We start from the raw sequence: 8,034 nt of genomic DNA on the forward strand, positions 1-8,034 counted from the left end.
GCTAACTTACCTAGCTAACAAAACAAGTTATATTAACAGGATAGATAGCTGGCCATCAGCAACATTGGGTTGTCAATGAGACAGAGCTCGCTAACCAGCTGAGCCAGCAAACAAAATAATCATTTCGTATTTGAAAAAATACCCAACAGACTCTGCATTTCAGGAATCACAGTAGCAAGTATCCCTGGTGCGCTGTTGAAATATTTAGCCATTTGAAACTATTTGTTTTTCAATGAAAACTCTACCTTTTTGTAATCATCTCAATGGATTTCATGTGTTTTAAACATGAGCTTGTCCAAGGTGTTGGACTTGACGACAGTTGCTATTCATTGGAGCTCTACGATCAGTTGCCCAACATTCTGGGGCAAAAGGTCAATAAGACAGACAGCAGGGTTGGCAGTTAATTAAAATGAATGTAACATTCCAGAGCTTATAGTTAACGTTATGCTGCATCTAAAGTCTATCTGGTGACATCACAATGATGACAAAGGTTTTCCTGCTCATTATTTATCTCATTCTGAAATGTCATTGTGTTTCCAAGACATTATAATGCACTTCAGACTACATCTTCCTCAGCTTCAATTAGGTAGAATTAAGTAGAACATTCAGTAGGACATCAATGTTCAAGATAATCTTCATAACCATCTTGTGACCCAATATGCAACACATGAATGTGTTACAAAAGTTGCATACCTTCACTTTGAATTGACCCCAACCCTGTCAAACCGGTAGATGTTGGACAGGTCCAGCAGGTGTTGGGCTGGACAGAAAGTATGCAGAGGTTTGAAGGATGAGAGATAGATTGAGAAAAATAGAGGGAGGGGTCTGACTGGACGGGTCCTTAAAAAGGAGAGGAGGGAGAGGTAGAACTCAACTCACAGGCAGGACAGAGAGAGACCCAGTGAAGACCTTTGAAGATCTCTGAAGAAGTAAAGCTACAACTGAAGACTTCAGAAGGTGAGATTTTTACATCTCTTCATCTAACACTGTCCCTGTCTGCGTCCCAACTGACCTCCTATTCCTTATGTAGTGAGCTACTTTAGACAAGGGTCCATATTACCTTTGTGGCCCTGAGCTATTCTCTATTTAGTTCACTGTGGGTCCTGGTCCAAAGTAGTGCACTACATAGGGGATAAGAAGCCTTTTGGGAAGCATCCCATGTTCCTGTGTGCTAGGTGAATCTATTGTATGTAGTTGAAGAGATGATACCTGGGATCACCAGGACCGAGTTGAGAAAATGCTGCCTTAGCAGTTGCATCATTTTTGTAGCTAACACAGGGTTTCCTTAACCTCTCAGTCACGGACCCCCCCGGTACTGTTGCTCTTTCCGTGCACCAGTTTCAAAGGTCTACGTCACCGGCCTCTAGAAACTGAACTGTGTCATTACCCACACCTGAATAGTAATTGTATAAGTGTGCCCTTTGTTCTCAATTGGGCTGTCGATTATTGTCCCAATGTCCGTTGGTTGTTGGTCGTGTGAGTACCTGTGCCTTGTTGTGTTGGCTTTCGTGCCGCTTGTTTTGTGCACTGATGATTACGGGTCTTGTCCCGTGTTGTATGATTGTGCGCTTTTGTTATCTGGTCTCGTCCTGTGTATTTATTCAAGGTACACCTCGCTCTTCTGTTTGGGTTTCAGCCCTGTGTTTTGTATTCGTGTTTGTTAGGTCTTCGTCCTCGTGCCTTTACATGGCAATCTGTAATTTGGGTAAATAAATAAAAAACGATTATGCATTCCTGTCTCCTTGATAACAACGTGACACTCTCCTCTAGTACCCCCAGCTGTACAGTATGTTATGTACCTAACACAGGATTTCCTAACCTCTCCTCTAGTACCCCCAGCTGTACAGTAGGTTATGTACCTAACACAGGATTTCCTAACGTCTCCTCTAGTACCCACAGCCATTCCACTGATTTGGAGTATTCCAGTACAAGCACAGCTGATTCGAATGCTCAACTTCTCTCTCTCTCTCTCTCTCTCTCCAGACTATCACCATGGTGGCATTGACCATCATTCTGCTTGTCAGCACAGCTTTTGCTCTGGGAGACACCTTTGCTCCCATAGGTAAGAGTGACATACCTCACACTTACAGTTGAAGTTGGAAGTTTACATACACTTATGTCGGAGTCATTAAAACTCGTTTTTCAACCACTCCACAAATTTCTTGATAACAAACTATAGTTTTGGCAAGTCGGTTAGGACATCTACTTCGTGCATGACACAGGTAATTATTCCAAATATTATTACAGACAGATTATTTCACTTACACTGAATTATATCACAATTCCAGTGGGTCAGAAGTTTACATACGTTAAGTTGACTGTACCTTTAAACAGCTTGGAAAATTCCAGAAAATAATGTCATGGCTTTAGAAGCTTCTGATGGGCTAATTGACATCATTTGAGTCAAGTGGAGGTGTACCTGTGGATGTATTTCGAGGCCTACCTTCAAACTCAGTGCCTCTTTGCTTGACATCATGGGAAATTCAAAAGAAATCAGCAAAGACCTCAGAATTCTTTTTTTTAGACCTCCACAAGTCTGGTTCATCATTGGGAGCAATTTCCAAACACCTGAAGGTACCACGTTCATCTGTACAAACAATAGTACGCAAGTATAAACACCATGGGACCACGAAGCCGTCATACCGCTCAGGAAGGAGACACGTTCTGTCTCCTAGAGATGAACGTACTTTGGTGCGAAAAGTGCAAATCAATCCCAGAACAACAGCAAAGGACTTTGTGAAGATGCTGGAGGAAATGGGTACAAAAGTATCCACAGTAAAAACGAGTCCTATATCGACATAACCTGAAAGGCAACTCAGCAAGGAAGAAGTCACTTCTCCAAAACCGCCATAAAAAAGCCAAAGTACGGATTGCAACTGCACATGGGGACAAATATTGTACTTTTTGGAGAAATGTCCTCTGGTCTGATGAAACAAAAATAGAACTGTTTGGCCATAATGACCATCGTTATGATTGGAGGAAAAAGGGGGAGGCTTGCAAGCCGAAGAACACCATCCCAACTGTGAAGCGTGGGGGTGGCAGCGTCATGTTGTTGGGGTGCTTTGCTGCAGGAGGGACTGGTGTACTTCACAAAATAGATGGCATCATGAGGACGGAAAATGATGTGCATATATTGAAGCAACATCTCAAGACATCAGTCAGGAAGTTAAAGCTTGGTCGTAAATGGGTCTTCCAAATGGACAATGACCCCAAGCATACTTCCAAAGTTTCGGCAAAATGGCTTAAGGATAACAAAGTCAAGGTATTGGAGTGGCCATCACAATGCCCTGACCTCAATCCTATCAAATTTGTGGGCAGAACTGAAAAAGCGTGTGCGAACAAGGAGGCCTACAAACCTGACTCCGTTACACCAGCTCTGTCAGGAGGAATTGGCCAAAATTCACCCAACTTATTGTGGGAAGCTTGTGAAAGGCTACCAGACACATTTGACCCAAGTTAAACAATTTAAGTATATTTGATCAATTACATTTAATGTTGATACTTCAGTATATTTAACCTCACTAGGGTAGGGGGCAGTATTTTCACGGGCGGATGAAAAATGTACCCAAATTAAACGGCCTACTACTCGGGCCCAGGAACTAGAATATGCATATTATTAGTAGATTTGGATAGAAAACACTCTAAAGTTTCTAAAACTATTTGAATGATGTCTGTGAGTATAACAGAAGTCATATGGCAGGCAAAAACCTGAGAAAATCTAAGCAGGAAGTGAGAATTCTGGTGCTTGTAGTCCTTTCAAGTCATTGCCAATCGAACACACAGTGAGTTAGGGTTCATTTTGAGTCTTCTCCGGTAAACACAGACCAAAGGAGAAGCCTGGAAAGTTGGTTACAAGGGGAGGGCCATCACTACATAGGCGTGCGTTCATGTGGGTGGCTGCTTTGTTCCAAAACGTTTTATAAGACAATGCAATGGTCCGGTTGGAATATTGTTGAAGTTCTGATTGAAAAAGGCCCTAAAGATTTATGCTATACAACGTTTGACATGTTTGAACGAACGTAAATCGATTTTGTTTTTACTTTTCGTCGTGACATTTTCCGCGCGCTTCGTACATTTTGAGTAGCCTACTGAACACGCGAACCACAAGGAGCTATTTGCACATAAATTATGGATTTTATCGAACAAAACAACATTTGTTGAGTATCTGGGATTCATGGAAGTGCCTTCTGATGAAGATCATCAAAGGTAAGTGAATATTTCTAATACTATTTATGAATTTAGATGACTCCAACATGGCGGCTATCTGTATCGCAAAGCGTATTTTTCTGGGCGCAGTGCTCAGATTATTGCAAAGCATGATTTCCCAGTAAAGTTATTTTGAAATCTGGCAATGCGGTTGCATTCACGAGATGTTAATTCTATAATTCTTTGAATGATAGTATAATATTTTACCAAAGTTTATGACGTGTATTTTTGTACATAGTGATGTTGATTCACCGACAGTATTGGAGGGAAAATATTTTCTGAACGTCACGCGCCACTGTAAAATGCTGATTTTATATATATAAATATGAACTTTATCGAACAAAAAAAATGCATGTATTGTATAACATAATGTCCTAGGAGTGTCATCTGATGAAGATCGTCAAAGGTTAGTGCTTCATTTAGCTGTGGTTTGGGTATTTGTGATGCATGCTAGTTGCTTAGAAAATGGCTGTGTGGTTATTGTGTCGATGTACTCTCCTAACATAATCTAATGTTTTGCTTTCGCTGTAAAGCCTTTTGGAAATCGGACAACGTGGTTCGATTCAGGAGAAGTGTATCTATAAAATGGTGTAAATTAGTCCTATGTTTGAGAACTTTGAATTATGACATTTTGTGGTTTTAAATGTGGTGCGCTGATTTTTCACTGGCTGTTGAATAGACGATTTCATCCCACTTACCCTAGAGAGGTTAAAAAGGTCAGCTGTGACACTATAAATTAAGGTTGTGCCTTGCTCAAGGGCACATAGACAGATATTTCAACTTCTCATCTCAGGGATTCAAACTAGCAATCTTTCAGTAACTGGCCCAACTCTCTAACCGCCTGCCACTTCTCTTGATCCAGAGATGTATAAGATTGAGATTGACAGCCCAAGCATCCAGAATGTATGTCCAGCAATGTTATGTCAACATTACAATGTATGTTACCTGTTTATCCAGATGGTATGATACGACACAAGACTCGCTGTGAGCGTGCTAGAGATGCCGTGATAAATGGCCCAATTGGAGCCTTTATCCCGACTTGTGATGACGATGGACAATACACCCCTGAGCAATGTTGGAGCTCTACAGGTTACCACTGACGCACATACACAGAAGCACACAGTAAATTCTCCAATTCAGTTGAATGTGACAATTCAATGTGTTACAGTAAAATGTGTAAATATTGTATTTGTAACAGGTTTTTAACATGTCTTTTTCTGGTAGGTTACTGTTGGTGTGTGACCAGTACTGGAAAGAAGATCCAGGGTACGGAGACTCCACCAGGCACTGCTATCAACTGCTAGCAACTGTTCCAGCAAGGTGTATATACACACAAAGAAACAAACACACATACACACTCTCACTCATTCACTAAATGTTATTTCTTTGCAGCTGGATGTTAATGTTTATGTTGTTGTTGTTTTTGTCTGTAATTGTAGCTGTGGCCGTAGACAAAAATGTTGGAACGAAGACGTTGAAAAGACTTTGACAGTTTTCTTTACTGTACTACAGGAACTGATTCACATTCCATACAAATAAATAAAGAAATCCAGAGATTTAACTGTTGATGATTTGCTCTCTTTATTGTTGGTGTGCTGATATGCTGAACAATTTATCTGAACCAGTCCAGTTCTGGGAAATGGAGGAAGGAGTAGGGCTGTTATGGTGACTGTATTACCCCCACACACCGGTGGTTACAGGACATGAAGGCAGTCAAATTCCACGTGACCATTTAGTAATTAGGCTTCTCCAAGCTCTGATGCTGGTGATGGTCATTAGTAGCCTACCACACTTGCTAACTGCCTGGTACTCAGCACTCTATTGTCCCTCTAATCACTCTGACATCAACTCTGATTGGTGGAAATCAGAAAGATGGACAGTTTAGAAGTGGGTTGTGGGGTTAGTCACGTGCACAGGCAAGGTTGTTTTTTTTACTCCTATGATCTTAGGGTCCATGATATGGGGCATCAGGTTACTCAGTGACACCCACAGAAAACAACTGAAAGAGTTTACAAATATTAGCATCCTAACTCTGATTGCAGGACGTTGACTGTGGAATCAAATCTGTCAGTATTTCCTTTTTTTGTGGATTTCTCTTTATATATTCATTTAACTCTATGGCAGCTTTGGTCCTCCATAGACATCAAAATGTCATTCCAATATATACAGAGTCCACAGTCAGAACCATGCTACTCTGAGGCTGAAGAATTGTTCCAGGCCACAGAGGGATGAAAGACCCCTTTACTAAATCTACATCTTCACATTTCACTAAATCATTCCATTGTTTGCTTCAGGCATTATATCATCCTGTAAAATAAAGTACATGCTCTTGGTCTTTACATGAGTAAATGTTGTATTAGAACTTGTAGGATGACTTGATGAAATATGGTTCATATCTCCTGGTTTTGTTACATTTGCTTCCTTCTGATCTTTTGGGGCCAGACTAATCTAATCATTGTTAGGGTACTTAATGTTCATGCCAGTATTTGGAGGCAACTTGCCAGAAAATGAACATGGTTAGTACAGTATTAGCTAGCATGAAAGTATGGGTGATTCACATCATTGCCCTAGGTGAAGGGGAATTAATAACTTGAGGGGTAAGGAAATGTTCAGCCTATAATTTGCTAACTAAAACACACACCACATGACCAGAAGTATGTGGACACCTGCTTGTCAAACATCTCATTCCAAAATCATTGAGTTGGGCCTGTTTTTGCTATAACAGCCTCCACTCTTCTGGGAAGGCTTTGCACTAGATGTTGGAACATTGCTGCGGGGACATGCTTCCATTCAGCCATGAGCATTAGAGGTCAGGCACTGATTTTAGGCGATTAGGCCTGGCTCACAGTTGGAGTTACAATTCATTCCAAAAGTATTGAATGGGGTTGAGGTCAGGGCTCTGTGCAGGCCAGTCAAGTTCTTCCACACCAATCTCGATAAACCTGCACGGGGGGATTGTCATGCTGAAACAGGATAGTGCCTTCCCCAAACTGATGCCACAAGTTGGAAGCACAGAATTGTCTACAATGTCATTGTATGCAGCACCGTTAAGATTGTTTATCACTGGAATTAAGGGGCCTAGCCCGAACCATGAACAGCACCAGACCGTTATTCCTCCAACGAACTTTACAGTTGGCACTATGCATTCGGACAGTTAGCGTTCTCCTGGCAGACTTTTTACAAACTGACTTGTTGAAAAGGTGGCTTCCTATGAAGGTTCCACATTGAAGGTCACTGAGCTCTTCTGTAAGGCAATTCTTCTGCCAACGTTTGTCTATGGAGATTGCGTGGTTGCTTGCTCGATTTTATACACCTGTCAGCAAGGGAAATGTTGCGACAAACAAAAAGCATCCAATCAGTGGCAGTACTTTAGGGTGAAAACAGCTCGTTGATGAAACGTCAAAAGAGAATGTCAGGTATCATGCAAGCTGGACAATTGAGGAGTGGAAAACATCGCCTGGCCCAATGAATCTCGGTTCCTGTTGCGTCATGCTAATGGCAGAGTCAGGATTTGGTGGAAGCAACATCAGTCCACGGCCACATCCTGCCTGGTGTCAACGGTACAGGCTGGTGGAGGAGGTGGATTGATGTTTCCCTGGTACACGTTAAGTCCCTTGATACCAATTGAGCAATGTTTCCAAGCCCTGAAGAACTCAAGCTTTTCTGGAGGCAATGGGGGGGATCCAACCCAGTACTAGAGGGGTGTACCTAATAAACTGTATATGTCTTTTCATTTTTTTAACTGGTCTACCTTCAGGTGAGGCTTGTGTGAAAAGCAAAACAACCGCCATATTGTCTTTTGATATTAGTGTCTTTTGATTCTGGGGT

At 41.6% G+C, this 8,034-nt stretch overlaps 1 long non-coding RNA gene across 2 annotated transcripts; it reads left to right on the top strand.

Annotated features, from left to right (window-relative positions):
- The first annotated feature begins 849 nt into the window (after positions 1–849).
- On the top strand, positions 850–6,460 carry LOC115194873 (uncharacterized). 2 transcript variants are annotated; one of them, XR_003878521.1, is made up of 5 exons: positions 850–957; positions 1,984–2,062; positions 5,164–5,295; positions 5,431–5,526; positions 6,376–6,460. It is a non-coding gene; the product is annotated as an uncharacterized LOC115194873 (long non-coding RNA). The 2 variants fall into 2 exon arrangements; XR_003878520.1 differs by lacking the exon at positions 6,376–6,460 and adding an exon at positions 5,646–5,772.
- Positions 6,461–8,034: the final 1,574 nt, after the last annotated feature.

The sequence above is a fragment of the Salmo trutta genome, chromosome 5 (genome assembly GCF_901001165.1).
Source record: "Salmo trutta chromosome 5, fSalTru1.1, whole genome shotgun sequence".
Classification (NCBI taxonomy): Eukaryota; Metazoa; Chordata; class Actinopteri; order Salmoniformes; family Salmonidae; genus Salmo; species Salmo trutta.